The following is a 22,011-nucleotide window of genomic DNA, read 5'->3' as shown; positions in this document are numbered from 1 at the left end:
TTAAGCACTGTTGAGTGTATGAGAGTACAGCTGTGTACGTCCTTAAGTTGTATGTCTACGCCGATTCTGGGACACGTTGTTAACATTTGTGACGTCACATGACCGAGGACATAGACCTAGGAATGTCATCATCTTTGAAAGTGACTTCATCAGTGACACTATCACTGACCGTCCCCCTCGTCTCCCCCTCAATATCTACAGCTATAACCATCCAGTGTTAAAAAACCCACGACGGTGGAAATAGTCCAAATGGGTTAGTGGAAAATTCTAAAACCCCTTCCCGGCATCCATCTCCAACCAATTACACAGTGTAGTACTCCTTACCTCCAGCCAATCACAGAGCTGTTAAAATCGAAGATGGCAGCAGTAGTCCAATTGTGTTGCTGGAAAATTTAAAAATCCCTCCCCCACCCCCCCCCCCCCCCATCTCCAACCAGTCATACAGTGAAGCACTACATATGTTCAGCTAATCATAGCTAAGTATTAAACATAGAAGATGGTGGATTCACATTAGTTGTCCCATACTTTCCACACCTCTCTACTCTCCTCCATATCTCCAGCCAATAAGTTTTTAGTCAAAATAAACGGTGTCAAATTACTTTTCTACAAATCAGAATGTAGCAGTAAAATGATGTAAAATTCCATTTTTTGACATTCATATCATGTCATGCCCCCTCCCATTAATATGTGCAGTCAATCAAGATGAAACGGACCTTTTTGGTGTTTTAATGATGTAGTACTAAAATAATGTATAACAAATGGCGTCAAATTACATTATTTCTGACGTACACTTCCCCACCATCCTCTTCTTTCCAACCAATCAGAGCGTAATCTTTAAATCGTGTCAAATTACATTATTTGCTACATATACATCAAATCACCCCCTCCCCCTTCCTCATCTCCAGCCTATCACGATGACTGAAACAGACCAAATGAGTGCTCCCCCTTCCTTTTTCATACTAATCAGAACGAAGTATTTAAATGATATGTATAAATGACGCCAGCTATCTAATAGAAATTACGTAGATTATTTCCTGGAAACTTCTCTGTAACTCAGATTCTGTGCTCCTTTCAAACTGGTAGTCTCTCTGTAATTATGTGTCAATACTAAGCTTTTTAAACTCTAACTAAACCAAAGAAGCTTTACCTCTGATTTCATACGTCAAAATACTGAGCAAAACTATGATCCCTCTCATGCAAAGTAATCTCTCTCTCCCTCTCTGTTACACACACACACACACACACACACACACACACACACACACACACACACACAGAGAGAGAGAGAGAGAGAGAGAGAGAGAGAGACGGAGACAGGCAAAGACACACATACAGACACACACACACACACACACACACACACACACACACACAGAGACGCACAGAGAGACACAGGCTGAGACAGACACACACCCACCCACCCACACACACACACACACACACACACACACACACACAAACACAGAGGGACGCACAGACACAGACAGAGACAGACATACACACAGACAAACACACACACACACACACACACACACACACACACACACACACACACACACACACAAAGACACAGAGACACACCCACAGACGCACAGACAGAGACAGACAGACACAGACAGACACACACAGACAGAGACAGACTAACATAGACACAGACAGACACACATAGACACAGACAGACACACATAGACACACACAGCTCTGTATTTGATACATCAAATATGCTGTGACTCTTTAAGCTCACATGCGCCTAGTAATCAATTTTACCAGGAACTGCAACACATTTCCCGTGATATTACCCTCTGTTCTGTCTTGCCTTTAACTTTATTCATTAAATCTCATGCCACATATATTTTTGTGAACATTTTTCCACCCATGTCTCATTATTAAATGTCATCTCTCATAAACTTTTTGTCAATCACTCACAGACACACGTATGATACACATGCCTGCGGCAGCGTACTCTTTCTGCTATGAGAGGCCGCTAAAATGTCCAATGCAGAGATAGAGAGAGAGAGAGAATGGTCCAGAAGGAATAATTTCTGAGTGTCTCAGTTATCATGGTACGCCACAGCGCAGCTGAGAGCAGACAGCCACTTGCTAATGCTGTGTGAAGGAAACAAAATATAGAAAATTCAAACAGAAAAAATTCTGCACACAGAATTTATTATAAAACAAATCGTTTGTTATATTCTTTTCATTTTTATAATTTTCACGATATATTTTTAAGTATGTACATTAAATACAGTCATCATTTTGTCATGTATTGGTATTATGTATACTTTCTCTAAGTATTTAAGTTTTTACGATAGAAACCAATCACATATTTACACTATACACAATTATAATTTTAAGGTGTTTACATTATTTATACATTGTGCCAAGGGTTTTGCATTACGTACAACCACCTTTTTTTTCAATTTATTACATTTTTTACAATAAAAGCAAATCAGTTACTTATAATGATAATTTCTGCTGCGGTTATACCTTAGGTCAGTGTATTTACTTAATAATCAAGTATGTGCTGTCTGTCACTAAGAGCAGATAAAGATAATTTATGTTGTTTAAAAGTCGAATCAGCATTATGCTTCGAAAGAGTGACAAACCGCTGAGTTGTTTTCACTTCCGAATTCATGACGCGCTGCTTTCAATAGCCAATGGTGAGAGTAAAGACACTTTGACTGTCAAAATTTTATCGGTAAATTCTCAAAGTATTCGTGACGAAGTTCCAGAATTCACGGCTCTCCAGGAAATTTCTCGCTCTCATATTACTCACGGGACTGAGAGGTGGCTCAAAATAGAAAGCTCTGAGATGTTTAGCGATTCACGAAACATATATCTAAATGACAGATTAGATACCATAGGAGAGGGAGTGATCATTGCAGCTGGCAAAAATATTGTTCTTACTGAGATCGAATTTGAGTGTGACAGTGAAATTATCTGGTGGCGTATAATAAGTCTACGTGAAATCAAGTGAACTATTGAATAATTTTACCGGTCACCCGACTCCGCTGACATTAACAGAGACTCTACGGTCAGTAACGCAGATATACCCAGATAGTGCAGTATCAGTTGGAGACGTCTTTAACCTACAGAGTATAGACTGGGACATCTATGGATTCATTGCAGGGGATACAGACAGATAGTCTTGCGTATGTTGGAAAGACATATCAGACGCCATAGGAGAGGAAGTATTCATTGCAGCCCACACGCAATGTAAATATTTTAGACCTTGTGGCCACAGACATGTCTGACTTTATCTATGATGTCAGTATAGAGGCACGGATTACTGATCACGATATAATAATAGCGACTAAGTTTACTAAAGATCATTAATCAATCAAAAAGGCGAGGAGAGTATTTGTACAAAATTGTTAAGGCTTTCGTGGCCACTTGTTGACAAACTGCTTATTGGCTTCTGTCTCGAGTTTTTCGGCCGACGTTCATCTAATGATTTTACTAACGTTTCGCCAGCACGAGTGGCTAGCATTGACAAAGCTTCACCGACCGTTGCCGGTGGTGAACTGGAACCGAGCTCGCGGCCGCAGACTGTATGTACCTGGCGCGCCAACGTACGAGGGCTTCTCTGCGGTCATTTCCGGTGCGGTTCTCCTCTTATTACCTGCGACGGTCGTTCGCAGCAGTACGGGAAGCCAGGATCCGTTTACCTTAAGGCCTTCCTCTTTCTTGTTGAAACTGTTCGCGTGTTTCTGTACTTCTGCAACTTCTCTGAACAAGCGCGTGTGATAGTGCTTCTCTACAGCCAAAACTTCCGTGTCGGCGAATTTTATTACGTGGTCTGTCTCACTCAGTGCGTACTCTGCCACGGCCGATTTCTCCACCTGCCCCAACCTGCAATGTCGCTTATGTTCTTTGATCTTGGTGTTGATCGATCATCCAGTCATTCCGACATAAACTTTTCCGCATGTGCATGGTATATGATATATGCCCGACATTGAAAGTGGGTCCCTTTTTTCTTTCGCCGATCCAAGACACTCTTTGATTCTCCTTGTCGGTTTGAAAATCGTCTTTACGCTATGTTTACGCAATATACGGCCGATTCTGTCCGTCAATCTGGGAATGTATGGCAGAAAGGCCGTACCCGACATTTCTTTTTCTGATTCCTTACTTCGCCGAGTGTTTTGCTCTGTTATACTGCATATATGACAAAGGTGCGACTCATTCTTCAATAGCGCTTAAGTGTTTGAGACCCACACCAGATTTGAATAAAGAAGCAAATTGAATTAATTCAGAGGCGGGCTTTCAGATTTGTTACCGGAAATGCTTCAGGACATTAAATCGGTATCCCTGGAGGGAAGGTGACGTTCATTTCGAGAAACAATGTTGAGAAAATTTAGAGAACCGGCATTTGAAGCTGACAGGAGAACGATTTTACTGCCGCCAACGTATACGAAGATAAGATTGAAAAATTAATGCTTGTAAGGAGGCATTTAACCAGTCGTTTTCTCTCTCACTCTTTTGCGAGTGGAGCAGGGTAGGAAATGACTAGAAGCGTAACAGTGTACCCTTCGTCACGCACCGTTCGGTGCATTGAGGAGTACGGACGCAGATGTAAATGTATTTTCAGTCGATTGTCTTATACCTTTTGCATTGCGCGTTATGCGCCCAAACTCGACTCAAGCGCATATATTTTCGCATGCAAGCCTACAAATTCTGTGTTGTGCTGCTCATTCGAGTCCTATTTCATTAAACTAACAACTTTTCTATTCACCAGCGAAATATCAGATTAATTATCCCCTAGAAATCCCGCATACGCATCACTTCCCATTGATACAGGAACTCTATATGTGGTGTATGAGTCTACTAGTGCTTGTGTAGCACAGTTTTGAACAGTTTGGTGGGAATTTGTTTACGACATACCTATAATGGAAAATGAAATGAAGCGTTTCCGAAATGTCTGAAATCGCCATTCCGACTATAAATGGTTTATCGAAGACGACGTTAAAACGGCGCAACTTTTGTAGATTAGGTTTTGTAGTTAATTCAGCTGCATCGAACTTGTCCTATTGTGATGTTGAAATTCTAACGTCCCACATCTTCCCACTATTTTGCATAATTTTGCCGAATACAGCATTGTTCATGAGTTTGAAGAAGGTCTTCTCAAACTCATTCCGTATTTTCAAACAGTTTTATGCTTTTTGCTCCATCCAGGGAGCTTGTCTAAGTGATAAGATTTGAGGAATGTTTTTCAGAATCTATTTTTTTCAGGTACTGTTTTAGATTTCTGTAGTGAATTACAGAATTTCCCTTGCCATTCAAGGTCGAAAACGATTTCTTTGACTTCTTATCGTCTTGTGGATACCATTTTATCCATATATAGTAGTAAATCTGAAAGTACGTTGCGAATACTTTCAGGATATTCAAGATCTGCTTCGCGGTATGAACCCACTGTTGGAATCATCAGGTAGCATTTATTTCTCTGATGTGGAACTGTTACGTTCTACCTTCTTCGACTACGTTGACACATAAGCCACTGCATGTTCCTGGTTAACGACAAACTGTTTCCAAACACAACCATTTGCTACATTACTTGCATCACACGAGAGGATGAACACTGTACTTCCCATCACTAAGTCTTTCACTTTCTCAGATGCAGCTTGATAGTATGCTGACGTTCGAATTCACTCATGTTTTTAACGATCTGTTTATTGGTTAGGTAATATGCATAACATCCCTCACAAATTTTCTACGATAATTACAGCGGCCTGGGAATGATTGTTGCTTTTTCGTAGTCTGCGGTGGAACAAAGTCACGAGCAAATGATATTAACCTGGATCAGTTTCTACTTATTCCTGCGTAATTACATGCTTCAGATAGTTCACTTCCATCCAAGCGTAATGACACTTATCGGCAATGAGTGTTGGGCGCGCTGCCCGCAATCTTTTTAAAAATTTCTTCCACTTGTCTCATGGGTTCTTCCACATCCTTTGAAAATACAATCATATTATCAAGGTAGACCATAATTTTCTAAGTTTCAGGTCCTGAAGCACTCCATCCAAGAAGCTAAGGTATGTAGCTGGTGCATTCTTGAGTTCAAACAGCATATTACGATACTGGTGATGCCTCCATGGTGTAGTGAAAGCTGCCTTTGGCTGGTATTTTCGAAATACTTCATGGAGATTGTATCCACTCTTCAGATCTATCGTTGAAAAGTATCGACATTGACCCAAACTGTCGAGTGTTTCGGTAATGCTAGGGATGGGATATGCATCAGTGAAAGTCCCTGCATTGAGGCAGCAATAATCACAAGAGAACCTATACTTCTTATTGCCATTCGATTATCTGTTAGATACGATGACATAGCTCGTAGGGCAGGGACTATAACTCTGTTCAGTTATTCCATCAACTAAATGCTGGTCGATAAATTCGTCCATCAATTGTTGTAAATGCTTTCGGGCACTGTATGATTTCCTTTACAGAAAACTGTTGCTTCCTGTTGGTATCCTATGTTGTGTTACATGCGTCGCTAGTAAGAGACACATCAGATTGAACAAATCCGTGAATCTACCTAATGAAGCTTCTCTATTTCTTCCCTATCTTCCCCTTACTACATTCTCACGTTCTGAAGAAATTTATCAGTGTCGTATTCCTCTAAGACACTCGAACTGGGAACATTAGGTCCACTGGTAGATTGACTTCATCTGCACCAACTGTTACCAAACTGACGGGAACCATAAATGTTTCATCTATATCCATAATGAATACTGCCTTCCACCATACACCATTTTAATTATTTAATTTCTCGTTATATCCGAGTGGTTCTACCACGCACAACAATTCCCTTGGAAAGTCCGTACTTACACTAACCCAGATCAGTTTTCCTGTGCTTGCTGTTATGTTAACCTACGAATTAATTATCAGTGTACTTGTACACAGTTTAACTGTCTACACTTCATGACAAACGCATCTTTCGACATTATACCACTAGAAGTTGTCTCCCCAGTAGAAACAACATACCAACAAACTCAATCATACGCCATAAAAGATCAATTATAGCGTCAAGTTTATACAGGAAACCATGTCCGTGAATTACACAGTACCACTCACCAACGTCTGGCGATACTTCCATATGCTCCTTAAAACGATTAACCCCGGTCCTAAAGAAGAGCACTGTTATTCCCAAAGATTCCCCTTCATTCTTACCCACTTCACGTAACCTGTAGCGTGCAGACTGACGTCTATTCTAGCCCAAGAGGTCCCGATTAACAAGCGACATATGTGCACTCATGAGCACCAAGAATTTATGTTATTCATTATTGACTGTGCCAAGAAAGCAGCCCTTCTTCTCTGCCCATGTATTTGTTAGATAATGTTTTCTTGGGAATGACCTTCGAATATTGTGACACCCCTGTCTCCGTTTGACGAAAGCCTGGTTCAGTTTATCTTGCTTCCTACAGTTCCAGTCACGTTCCCTATGCCAAGACTAACCACGGTCAAAACACTGCGGCTGGCGACGTTTCTTTTCCTTACACAGGCCACCTGTTCTCATCAGTAACATGTGATATCATAGGAGAAGACACCAAGGTCACTCCGTTTCTGGGTGACAATATCAATCTCTTCCAGCTGCCCAGTATCCTGACAGATACAGAAAAATCACTAGTACTTTCCATCCTCACCTGCTGAGACATATCCGTCAAAATATACGTTTGGAGTACGCCCAAGGCCCTATTCTCCGCTTGCCACAAGAGTGCTGTATCCGTCTCTGCGTTGTGCGTCAGTTCGTAAACCTGCAAGATTACTTTACTAATTTTGTCAGAAAATGCCTCCACCGAATCATAATGCTTCTGCGTTAATGCAACGGCTTTTTCCCTCAAACATCTGGCGCTGTTCTGCTTATGACATCGTAGGACAAGCTCTTCAGCCAGATGGTCAAATATCTGTGTCCTAAGGATCTCGTGGTACGTGACGTATGTTTTAGAGTGACACGCTAATTGTAACATGTACAGATATGTTTCATCAGACCAATGCCCTAACTTAGCTGCTGCCCTCACATCATCAACAAAGACCGACACGTGCTGCGATATCTTTCTAGAAAAAGACGTAGTAACATTGGCTGCCATATGATCAATGTATGGGACAGGTATATTCAGTAACGTCTTGGTATTTCCTCCCTGGGACTGTGTCTGCGCACCCACAAATTATAATGCTCTCAATTTCTTCTGCAACCCCTCATTAACCCGCATTCATTCCACTTTATCCTGGAGTAATACCTCTACGCCGGCCGGAGTGGCCGAGCGGTTCTAGGCGCTACAGTCTGAAACCGCGCGACCGATACGGTCGCAGATTCAAATCCTGCCTCGGGCATGGATGTGGGTGATGTCCTTACGTTAGTTAGGTTTAAGTAGTTCTAAGTTCTAGGGGACTGATGACCTCAGAAGTTAAGTCCCATAGTGCTCAGAGCCATTTGAACCGTAACATCTCTACCTGACTGTTTAGGACTTAAATCGATTCACATAAAGTAGCTGCGCTCATTTCTGGCCGTTGTGTGACCTCCATTTTGAATTATGCTAAAGAGCAAATAAGAACACTGTACAATGACACTATATCAGTAAGCAAAACGCTTACGATAATCCTTCCTATGTATCATGGCCTAGTGGAACTCACTACACTCTTGTGTTTCGTGGCAAAACCTCCTACAAATATCAAACGTTACCGGCACTGCCGTAGCATAGTGTAATTCATGACCCAATAAGCTACTATACTGGCACATAGTTCGCTGTCAATATTACTGTCTACAGCTACCCTTGAACTGTGACAAATGTGCAGATTCCAGTGATCCAGGCAATGACACTCTTAAATTTGTATGAATATCCTATCAACTCTTCACGGCCTCAAAATAAAAATGAAAAGAAAACATGTCACCAAAAATTAATCACACACTTCGTCGCAAAATGACAGACGTATACAGTGGCTGCTAATGTGCAGATGTGTGTCATCAACAGCACAGGTAGCGAACGCAAACCCTTCTGACTGCAGCTGATGTCAACACTTCTCACGTTAGATTGTAGTGGATCACTGGATGTGACTCATGTGGGGGTTTAGGATGGTAGAGGGGAGAGGCGGTGGTAAAGATTTGTGTTACGACCAACTCGTCAATGAGACAGAACTGAATTAACATTCATTTACTGCTGAGAGCTCTACAGTGATCAAGCCTCCTCCTCGGTATGGCCTGTAAGCAGTAGTGGTACGTCCGAATTGCAGGAACGCACTGAGCGACTTGTCAACGCCCATCATGGAGTCTGTGGGCATAGCCCTGGTGTTGCCTGCGAGCTGTCTCACGGCTTACTGCAGGGCGCAGAGGTAGCCGGCGTGTCGCCACAGCCTAGAGCGACAGTGGACATCCGCCAAAGCTTTGCACCCTTGTTGACCACAGTTAGACTTAGGCTTGTCCCCAGAAATCAGCGTACCCCTGATGATGATTATCATGATGGCGATAAGGTGAATGTCCCAATAGCGACGTGGAGGACTGCCGGAGCAGTGGTGCTAGCATACAGCTGATAAGACAATACATGCCCTGCCAAGGAGTGGCAGCACGATGCACCCTGCTCACAGTCCGACAACATGTAGTGGGACAGATTAGTTCTTTATCTTTGGAATATCTGCCCAGCTCTCATCTTCAGCCATCACCGTTGTGACCTTCAGCAATGGCAGTTCACAGAGCTGAGTTCCCCTCAACAACTGCTTAGCTGTGGACTCATTGAAGTAGACTCCAAATGGACAGAAGCTGGGAACAATTTGTCGTACGTCTGCAGGTCATCATGAAAATAACAGAGCAGGCCATGCATTGCTATTAGTGATGCAGATAGAATGAAAAAACTCTCACCCTGAGGTGAATGAAGGGGACGGTTACATAATGGTCGATGACGTAATTCCCTAATACGAATGACCTAATGTGCTCTTGTTGTTCAAGCTTGTCAGCTTTCTCTGTGAGTTTCAGAGTCTCAGAGCATTTATTTAGAAACATTTGCAGCCGGAAATACGTGCTTGGCTAGTCTTTAGGTGCAGGTTCTCCACACTGCCCCATTAACAGAATATCATTACACATACTCTGCAGATATTTCATGGTGATGAGTCAGATCTTCCTGACACTTTCTCTCACACATTCTGTGGCAATGTGCTCCTAGCTCGTTTGCATTCTGGCGCCGCCGAATTTTTATATTCGTTGCACAACAGTTGCACACCGTATGGGTTCACTACGCCTGAAAGTCATTTCAGACAAATTTTATTGTTTGTCCTGACACTATTTTTCTGTGCAGCAGTCAATTGTCTAAAAGGTATCTCCAGACTTATCTGCGGTAATCATTGGTGCATGTGCATATAAATAACAGCATGAAGCTAATGAACCAATGACATATGAAACCCTATAAATCTCATCTGTGTTCTGAACTGATATAAAATGCTTGTTTTCAGGTAACAACAACTATTCTAGAGATCAGTACGACCGTTGTAACCACACGGGTTACTATTAATTACAGACTTGGTTCAAACAATGGCAGTGTACACAAATGCAGAGATGGCAGTTGATCGTTTGATTTATGGTTTATCTGACAGCGGTGGGAGAGATTTGCAGGACAAAGGTGCCCCGACAGGAAAACCTTTAAAGCCACTGATGTCGACTTCGGGAACATGGGGCATTTCAGCTTGGTACTCGTGATCGGGGTAGGCCAAGAAGGAAGAGGACACCGCAAAGAGAGGTGGCAGTTCTTCATGTAGTTAACGATGAACTTTCTGTCGATACAAGACATGTTTCTGCAACACTGAATGTTGACCACCTGACTGTCTGGCGACTGTTACCCGAGGACCAACAGTATCCATACCATTTACAGCGTTTACAGGAACTATCATGAGCTGCTTTTCCTACACAGATACTCCTCTGCCAATGCTTTATTCAACAAGGTGTCAACCCTAATTTTAGTCCGCCGGTGTTGTTCATAGATGAGGCGAGGTTTCAGTGAACTCAGACTGTAAATTTTCACAGTCGCCATTGTATGGACAGACGTCAATCCTCACGTAAGTGTCGAAGCAAGTCATCTGTCAGTGGTTGGCCCGTGTTATTGGTGACTGTTTGGTAGGGCCTCACTTTCTTCCATCCTGGCTCAGCATATAAAATGACCATAATTTCGCAGAGAATGTTCTACCTGATCTGTTAGCAGATGCGCTTTAAGCTGCGCGACAAAACACGTACTTCATGCACGATGGAGCACCTCCTCATTTTAGTGTTAATGTTCGTCTGTTTCTTAAAAACAGACTCGTTGGCAAATGGATAGGCTGAGATGAACATATCGCCTTTCCTCCACGCTCTACAGACCTAAATCCACTGGAATTTTAAATGTGGGCGAATTTGAAAGCTCTTGTGTATTAAACCCCAACACATGATGTTCAGAGCCCCCGTGCCCTTATTATGAAAGGCTGCGAAAACATACGCAACACTACACTGATACGTTAGTGCATCCGAGAGCCACTACGAAGGTGGGTTGATGCAGGAATCATTACCCATGGAGGGCACATTAAACATGTACTGTGAGAAATAGCTGTATGTAGTATGCTGGTGTGTTCTGTTCGTGTGTGTTCCCCATGACTAATGAATTGGGGAAAATAAGCTGTGACATGAAAACCAAGCTCTTCCAGATCCATGCTCATATAACAAAACTATTTCAGTGTTTATTGTTGCAACAGTGTATATGGAACACATGAAATGATGTCATTTGCAGATCAGTAGCACAAGCGGTTTTGAGGTACTATGTATCGACCTATGCTGAAACAGTCCTATTAGTACATACTGCAGCATCCACGGGCGACAATGCAGGCGCTGATTCTGGCAATCTAGTCGATCGTACAGATCGTAAATACTGCCCTGGGATACGTTATGCCATGCACAGAATGCATGCCAAGAATAGCCGTGCACGTCGATGCTGTGGCGTCAATGGAAGACGGGGTAGAGATGTGCGTGACCATAGTCACACTGATATTGAACTGTGCGCAACAGTCAGTATTGACACGTGTGGGATCACAAGGCCTCTTATCTGTGTTGTGGTAGCTGTACGATCTGCCACTGCGGCTTTTACAACATGGCAATTCTGGAGGGAGCCTGAGATTCGTGGACGTCCAGAACCTCGTCTACGGATGTGAGAATGTTCACGTGACCACTGATACCAGCATCATTGCATAACTATCGCAACCAGGCCAACTTGCATGGTACTTCTCCAAAAGGACCATCTCGCCACTCGGAAGGTCGCGGCTTTGATCCCTTTCACACTCGCTCAGTTGGGTGCAGGAAGAACGAGGCGTCTCCGTGGCATGATTGCTGTGCCACTACTCTATCCGGTGTCAATACATCTAATATCCCCAAAGTGGCGTATGTCGTCATCGGATCGAAATCGACTTCGTCGTTCCAGGGGTACTAATTTTTTTCCGTCAGTGTGTATATAAAGCAGAGACACTGGTAGCAATACTCTCCCAAATTTATAGACCGAGTCTCTTGAAATTTTTACACGCTATTCTAATGAATACTCAGAAGGACGTTGGCTATGTATCTTACTAACAACAATGTAAAGATTTTATGTTAAAACCGACTGCGAGTAAGATAATGCTTTGCTGTGAAAATGTATGGCTTCGTTTTCTTTCTTGCAGTCAGTTTTAACAATAATGGGAAGGTATTTAAACCATTGGATAAACTGCTTCTCCCGTATATGTGTGTTCGTCTTACACATAAACTTAAAACAATGTTGTATGCGTAACAATGTGCTATTTTGTTTTCTTTCTTGCTGTTGGTTTGAACAGATATCAGATAAATTGTTTTTGTGGGTTATCGGGCTATTATTATAATACTACTACCGAATCTAAATTTTCTGAAACTATTTAAACCTGTTCGTTTCCATATAAGAAGTACACGAAGTATTGTCATTGGGGCTACGATCCTCATAGATACAGAAGGAGGGCAGTACTCCTGTATCCTGCATACAATGATCCAAACAGACTTATCCATTCATTTTAAACGACCTCAATTCCAAATCAAGAATTTGTTGTCAGTAACAGTAAGAAAGGATCAAGATCAGAGAAAAGGGGAGGAGAAGTTGGAGAGAGATTGATGGGAAGGAGGAAACGGTTATATGGTTCAAATGGCTCTGACCACTATGGGACTTTACTTCTGAGGTCATCAGTCCCCTAGAACTTAGAACTACTTAAATCTAACTGACCTAAGGACATCACACACATTCATGTCCGACGGAGGATTCGGACCTGCGGCGGTAGCGGTAGCGCGGTTCCAGACTGTAGCGCCTAGAACCGCTCGGCCACTCCGGCCGGCCGAAACGGCTATAGAAAGGAGGAAGGAGGAGAGAGACCGATGGAGGGGTGACGTGAAGATTGAGAGACTAAGAGGTGGAGGAGAAGGACAAAGAGAGGAGGGGGAGGTAATCGAAAGAAAGAAGGGTGGGAGGGGAAGATGGACAAAGAGAGGGGTTAGGAGGAGATGGGTACACAAAGGGAGGAGATGGAGATTGCGACATACATCTAACTCCCATATATAGTTAGTAACTGTGAAGCATTGCTAGGTATGCTAGTATGTATACATAAGCAATGTTTAAAAGTACAAAAACATTGTAAAATACACAACTAGCCATTAAAATTGCTACACGAAGAAAAAATGCAGATGATAAACGGGTATTCATTAAACAAATATATTATACTAGAACTGACATGTGATTACATTTCCACGCAATTTGTGTGCATAGATCCTGAGAAATCAGTACCCAGAGCAACCACCTCTGGCCGTAATATCGGCCTTAATACACCTGGGCATTGAGTCAAACAGAGCTTGGATGGCGTGTACAGGTACAGCTACCGATGCAACTTCAACACGATACCACAGTTCATCAAGAGTAGTGACTGGCGTATTGTGACGAGCCAGTTGTTCAGCCACCATTGAACAGTCTTTTCAATTGGTGAGAGATCTGGAGAATGTGCTGGCCAGGGCAGCAGTCGAACATTTTCTTTATCCAGAAAGGCCCGTACAGGGCCTGCAACATGCGTTCGTGCATTATCCTACTGAAATTAGGGTTTCGCAGCAATAGAATGTAGGGTAGAGCCACGGGCCGTAACACATCTGAAATGTTACGTCCACTGTTCAAAGTGTCGTCAATGCGAACAAGAGGTGACCGAGACGTGTAACCGATGGCACCCCATACCATCACGCCGGTGGTACGCCAGTATGGCGATAACGAATACACGCTTCCAATGTGCGTTCACCGCGATGTCGCCAATCACGGATGCGACCAACATGATGCTGTAAACAGAAACTGGATTCATCCGAAAAAACGACGTTTTGCCATTAGTGCACCCAGGTTCGTCGTTAAGTACACCATCGAAGGAGCTCCTGTCTGTGATGCAGCGTCTAGGGTAACCGCAGCCATGGTCTCCGAGCTGGTAGTCCATGCTGCTGCAGACGTTGAACTGTTCGTGCAGATGGTTGTTGTCTAGCAAACGTCGCCATCTGTCGACTCAGGGATCAAGACGTGGCTGCACGATCCGTTACAGCCATGCGGATAAGATGCCTGTCATCTTGATTGCTAGTGATACGAGGCCATTAGGATCCAGCTCGGAGTTCCGTATTAACCTCGTGAACCCACCGGTTTCATATTCTGCTAACAGTCATTGGATCTCGACCAACGCGAGCAGCTATGTCGCAGTACGATAAACCACAATCGCGATAGGCTACAGTCCGACCTTTATCAAAGTCGGAAACGTGATGGCACGCATTTCTCCTCTTTACACGAGGCATCACAACAACGTTTCACCATGCAACGCCGGTCAACTGCTGTTTGTGTATGAGAAATCGTTTGGAAACTTTCCTCATGTCAGCACGTTGTAGGTGTCGCCACCGGCGCCAACCTTGTGTGAATGTTCCGAAAAGCTAATCATTTACATATCACAACATCTTCTGCCTGTCGGTTAAATTTCGCGTCTGTAGACGTCATCTTCGTGATGTATCAGTTTTAAAGGCCAGAAGTGTAGCTTTGCAAATACAGTAAAGCGTACATTTAAGAAAACTTTGAAAGTAATTGTTGGTAAACACACAAAAAATCGGCAACGAAAAAGAAAAGTATTGTCAGTAAGCTACACTTTGAAACGTCCCCTTAGAAAAATTTAAGAATGTTTGTGCTGATAAACCTCTACGTTATTTGATTTTCAAACAGCTGAGCAGAACTGAACGTACTCAGACATTTCTCTATGATTCTGATCAACACTAAACTGACACACAGTATTTTTAGCGCAACGCAATCTGACTTTCAATAATCCATAAAAACGAAAGGCCCTGACTAACAATAACCTATACCTTTCATGAATCACTCACCTCACAAAAATCTTCGTTACTCTAACTACTTCAGTACAGCGAGCGCCAATACTGCCGGCTAAATAAAAGATTCTAACTACTGAAGGCACTAACTACTGATAGGCATAGTTAGCAAATGAAAGATTTTGATAGAGAACAAACAATGTATTTACCTTAATAGTGTTCAAAAGTCATAATATACAGGGTGAGTCACCTAACGTTACCGCTGGATGTATTTCGTAAACCACATCAAATACTGACGAACCGATTCCACACACCGAACGTGAGGAGAGAGGCTAGTGTAATTGTTTAATACAAGCCATAAAAAAATGCACGGAAGTATGTTTTTTAACACAAACCTACGTTTTTTAAATGTAACCCCATTAGTTTTGTTAGCACATCTGAACATATAAACAAATACGTAATCAATGCCGTTTGTTGCATTGTAAAATGTTAATTACATCCGGAGATATTGTAACCTAAAGTTGACGCTTGAAACCTCCGACGTTCAGTTCCGTGTTGTAACAAACACGGGCCACGGTCGGCGAGCAGCATCTGCAGGAACATGTTTACGATGACGACCGTGTTTACGAGTGTGGCTGTAGTGCACTGTTGTGGTTTGGTCTAGCTGTCGCAGTGTCCGCATGTAGCGCTTGCTGCTATTGTTATTGTGCATTCGTCTCCGCACGCAGACCAACTGTAGTACACCGTATTACCAGACGTCTGTGATAGTATAGTGTTGTAGGATCTATGACCATGGTGTATTCGAACTCTGAAAAGAGCGGAGATGATACTCATCTACGGCGAGTGTCGACGAAATGCAGCTGAAACCTGTAGGGTGTACGCAGAACGGTACCCGGACCGAGAGCATCCAACGTGCCGCACATTGCAAAACATCTACCGCCAACTGTATGCAACAGGTATGGTCGTAGCACGCAAACGGGTCCGTAACAGGCCCGTCACAGGAGAAGCGGGTGCAGTTGGTGTGTTAGCTGCTGTTGCCATGAACCCACACATGAGTATACGGGATATTCCGAGAGCCGGTGGACTGAGTCAAAGTAGTGTCATGCGCATACTACATCGTCACCGCTTTCACCCGTTTCATGTGTCAATGGGCATTAACAGAGAATGCGTTGCAGTTCTACCTGTTTACCGATAAACCTGGTTTCACAAACCACGGGGCAGTGAATCTACGGAACATGCATTACTGGTCTGTGGACAATCCTCGCTCGCTCAGACAGGAGGAAGCGACAGCGACAGAGGACTGTAAATGTATGGTGCGGAATCATTGGCGACCACCTCATTTGTCCTCACTTGATTGCAGGAGCCCAAACAGCTGCAACATACATCGCGTTTCTACAGAATGATCTGCCAATGTTGCTCGAAAATGTCCCACTGGAAACGCGTCGACGTATGTGGTATCAGCATGATGATGCACCTGCACATTCCGCAATTAACACTAGGCTGACCCTTGACAGGATGTTCGACAGGCGTTTCATAGGACGTGGAGGACGCACAAATTGGCTAGCCCGTTCTCCTGATCTTACACCTCTGGACTTCTTCCTGTGGGGTACGTTAAAGGAGAATGTGTACCGTGATGTGCCTACAACCCCAGAGAATATGAAACAACGTATTGTGGCAGCCTGCGGCGACATTACACCAGATGTACTGCGGCGTGTACGACATTCATTACGCCAGAGATTGCAATTGTGTGCAGCAAATTATGGCCACCACATTGAACGTCTATTGGCCTAACAAGTCGGGACAAACTTTATTCCACTCCGTAATTGAAAACGTAAACCACGTGTGTACGTGTACCTCACCCCTCATGGTAATGTACATGTGCGTCAGTGAAAAAGACCTATAAGAAGGTGTTAGCATGTGGACGTAATGTGCTGTTCCAGTCTCTTCTGTACCTAAGGTCCATCACCGTTCCCTTTGGATCCCTACGTAATTCGGTGCTCTCCGATACACACGATCGAACAGCGGAGGAGTGGTATTCAAGCGTCAACTTTAGGTTACAATATCTCCGGATGTAATTAACATTTTACAGTGCAACAAACGGCACTGATTACGTATTTGTTTATATGTTCAGATGTGCTAACAAAACTAACGGGGTTCCATTTAAAAAAAGGAGATTTGTGTTAAAAAACGTACTTCCGTGCACTTTTTTATGGTTTGTATTAACCAATTACTCTAGCCCCTCTCCTCACGTTCGGTCTGTGGAATCGATTCGTAAGTATTTGATGTGGTTTACGGAATATATCCAGAGGTATTGTTAGATGACTCACCCTGTATATATCAGTTCATGATATCCAGTCTTACAAATTTACTGTCTCTGATGGACACACGTTCAGATCATCCTCTCTCAAAACTCCGCCATCTCTCCTCACATCCACCACTGCTGGCGGCTCACCTCCAACTGCGCAACGCTACGCGCTGTTCACATCCAACTGCCCAACACTACAATAGAGAATATTTCAACAATGCCAACCAGCCACAGAGTGCGCACAGCACAGTCAGTGATTTTCATACAGAACGCTACATGGCGTTACCAACATATAAACCTAAACAGCGTACTTACAACCTTATTTTGTTATACCAATGTCTTATGTACAAAAGAACCTCACTGTTTCTCCTCAGAGTACAATTGAACTTGCTCATGCAATTGAACCATAGAGAGAAAAGTTTGAAAGTTATTGTTCACAGTCCAGAAATTAATTAGTTACAATTGTTTATAACAAATCTGATACTGTGACTATGGTGAACAGGCCTTAAATGACGAGGTTATGCAAGTGAACGAGAGAGAAAAGAAGAAGGGCAGGGGTCTGCCACCATTTTAATGTGTTCCCATCGGTCTGGAGTGAACGAGCGAGTTATCACAGTGGTTAGCACGCTGGACTCGTATTCGGAAGGACGACCGTTCAAACCTTCGTTCGGCCATCCTAATTTAGGTTTCTCGTGGATTCTCTAAATCGCTTCAGGCAAATGTCAGGATGGTTCTTTTGAAACGGCATGGCAGTTTTCCTTATCCATCGTTCCCTAATACGAGTTTCTGCTCCGTCTGTAATGACCTCGTTGTCGACGGGACGTTAAATACGAGTCTCCTTCTCCTCCTCCTTGGTCCAGAGAGAAAGGGGGTAGGGGGAATGGGAGAGTGATACTAATTTTCCCGCCATTTTTATGTCACGCTATTGCCCGATGTGTATGGGCTGGGTAACAGGCTACATCCTGACGAGAGTAACACATAAAGATTTGCTAAGGCATGGACGACCACGTCACAAGTACGGTTCTGTCCTAACCTAGAACTGACTCAGGTGCGTGGGCGGGGCGAGGTGTGTGGTCTTGAATAAACCTTGTGCATATGCCTCAGGTGTAACAAAAGGCCCTGAAAGTCTTAGCTTATCATTTTAAGTTTTATCAGTGACCATGGTATGTGGAACATATGAGTTTACTGCTTGGGCATCCACAGTGTAGGTATTATACAAGACAAAATATTTAAAAACTTAAAAAAAGGCATTACAATTTTAGAAAAGTCTGTCTGGTAGCCGCATTGCACTTTATTACAGGATCAAACACAGTAGGTTACGCGACGATTTGGTAAGTTTGGCCTAACATGCAGTGCCCTACGATAGTATTTTTCGATTCCGAGCAACTGATCTGCATGCCCTCCGGTTTCCTACATCGTATCAAAAAAGGCAATGTGTTTAATTTTTGGCCGTTAATATATTTTTCCTACTCCTGTACATCAGACAAGCCACTGCACAATGACGAAAGAAGACTCTCTGTTTCCCATTCGAATACCAAAGACGCTACACCGGCACAGGTTGCTCAGATTTCTTATGGGCTGAAACACATCGCTCGCCAAAGAATTTCACTTGACAACTCACCTCGACTGAACAAAGTCTATAATCACCTTAGACATCGATTGGTGGGCATAGATTATCTTGGCAAAAGTGTTCGCGAGTTTATAGACGCGGAAAACAAGAGGCGCCGAAAGTTGTCATATGTTACAGGCAACATTCAACTGAAAGAGTATAAACTTCTTCGACATTTATATCGTACAGAATGTTGTCTTCTTATTGTGAAAAGTCTTCTAGTCAGTCGTCAAATTTATAGGTCAACAGGAAGAAAGATAGCCACAATTTCATCTCTCACAGTTGACAGACTATTAAAACGAAGATGAAATGCTGAAGCTCTAGTTAAATTAGGCATATTTAGTGAAATCTTTCTTAACTAGAAAAGATATCTTCCTTCTTATCAAAAATCACCTGGCACTGTGGCGTACTGTGTTACATGCAAACATCGTGGAAGAACGATATCAGGCGTCGAAACTGGCCCCAAGCACTGAGCCACCTACCCAAGATTTTCACCAAATAAATGAAGTGATCTCTAGCAAGAATCATAATAAGACCCTCGACGAAGAACCGGAAAATAAATTGGCGTTTCTGCCATTCTGTGACTCCGTGAAGCAGAAGAATACGGAAATTACTGAGATCAATTAATAAAGCAGCAGGTCTGAAAACACCTCCCGTCTACAAGTTAACTTGCGGCTGTAGCCAGTCCGACGTCGGGCAAATAGAACGCACTATGGAACAACGTAGGAACGACCATGTGAGGTTTTATGGGCTAAAGTTCTTTGAAAACTGCGCCATAGGTGAGCATGCTGTAGAAAACGCCCACCGGATCAAATTTGACGAAACATCTGTCGTGGATCGCACTAACGGCTTCTGGGACTGTCTGATTAAACAAGCCATTGAAGTAAAAATCTCTTACGACTCCCTTAACAGAGACGGCGGCCTGCAGTTCTGAGTAGCATGAGATCTACCGATCGCGAGGTTGAAACGGGAGCATTGGAGTCAATGTGTGCCCATATATAACGTCGCAGTGGGCAGTTAGAGCATATAAGAACGCACTAGCATCCAAAAGCACTCGTTGCACTTCATAATGGCCGAGAAGTGCTAAGTCGTAAGTTCGTGGTCTTTTATTCACTGTACAAACTGGAAGACCGAGAACATTTTATTCAATATTAGGGCTAGTCGTGTTGGAATCTACTAATCTGAAATAAAGAAAAACGCAAAGAGACGCAAAATATATAAAGATACGAGGGAAAGAGGTACTGAAGGTGCGAGAACACAGATGAGTATGATCTCGCTCAGGTAACGCCACAGTTAGCAGTATAGAAGCAGAAAACGTCGGCTATCCGTATAGACAGGGGAGCCCGCTGCAGAAATCTAATCTGCAGCGTGACACGTGTCCAGCATCGCTCGTGGCTGCTTCCGAAGATCAACTTCCAGGCCCCGGAAGATGCGGCATGGCTGCCAGCCTCAGCAATTTCTACTGCCTCGAACTGCACGCAATGTACCCCATTGAAGAATGAGGAACCTGCAAGTAGACCATAATCGGTGAGGAATTTCAGCACTAATGACTGCTCTGTTGTACGTGTCCAGCAGGGAAGTCCACTTGTGGTTTGACTTATTTATTTATCGTCTGATGCCTGAGAATAGACCTAAGTACAGTAAGTATTACAAACAAAGAGAAGAACAAATGATTTCCCTGAACATATAAGCGATTTGAATATGATGTTCTATAGACACTATGCAATTTTTCGTATTAGTTAGCAGTTCACAATAAGGGTCTTTATGAATGCGAATTGTTATATCAGAGACACTACAGTGCACTAAACTACATAAAGCTGTAGTTCGTTTCACAGAAAGAGAAATATATAAGAATAATAAACTCTAATTTTATTCATACGCTTTAAGATGTCGGAGGATAGTATGCTCCCATTAAGAACATTAGATGTGGAGCTGAACTATCTGAATGTAAATACATGTACTTTTGGAGAGAGTGGATTTGTGGCATAAGCAGACGCAGAGATATGCGAATGATCAGTGCTTGCCCAAATGTTTACATTAACATTCGTACTTTCAATCCCAGCTGTTGACATGACATCACAGAACGACGAATGTGTCCTTAACGAAAAGACTCACTGCTTAAACACAATAAAAAGTTGAGTATCAGTTTTACTCTGAAGTTTCGGAAGCGATTTTTTAAAAACGTTTATCCACCAATTTTATAATGTTGTGTTAGTCACAAATTATTTTTTTGACAAATTCCGTGTATGGTAGAACTACCTTATTATGCAATTTAATTTCATAGAAGGAAGTACTTTTTCTCTGCTGGGACCGCAGGGACTATTGACAAAATTACCTTCAAATTGTTTGTTTATGATAAATTACATAAATTAAAGACAAACTTGTTTCTACATATGTGCCATTATCAAACATTTCTATTGACATTATATGTCATTTTACTCTACATCTATATAGTAGTACTTTGAGATTTTACCTTATATTGTAGTTACGTCTAGGTGGAGTGACGTCCATAAATCATCTTGGAACGTAGTTTTTCACGTAAAATGTTGTCTACATAGCTCACGTAATTACTTTCAACAGAAGAATAAACGAAATTTCACGTTACTTTTTTGACAGATACAAAGTGATACATCGTTGCAATTTCAATGCAGTAGTACTATGAGTTTTTATCTCATGCTGTAATTACGTCTAGATGGAGTTAGGTTCACATATCATCCAAGAATATAAGTTCTTGTACGTAAAATGTCGGTAACATTAACCACGTATTTAGTTCCAATGATG

This window comes from Schistocerca gregaria, chromosome X, assembly GCF_023897955.1.
Source record: "Schistocerca gregaria isolate iqSchGreg1 chromosome X, iqSchGreg1.2, whole genome shotgun sequence".
Taxonomy (NCBI): Eukaryota; Metazoa; Arthropoda; class Insecta; order Orthoptera; family Acrididae; genus Schistocerca; species Schistocerca gregaria.
This window is presented reverse-complemented; position numbering follows the sequence as displayed.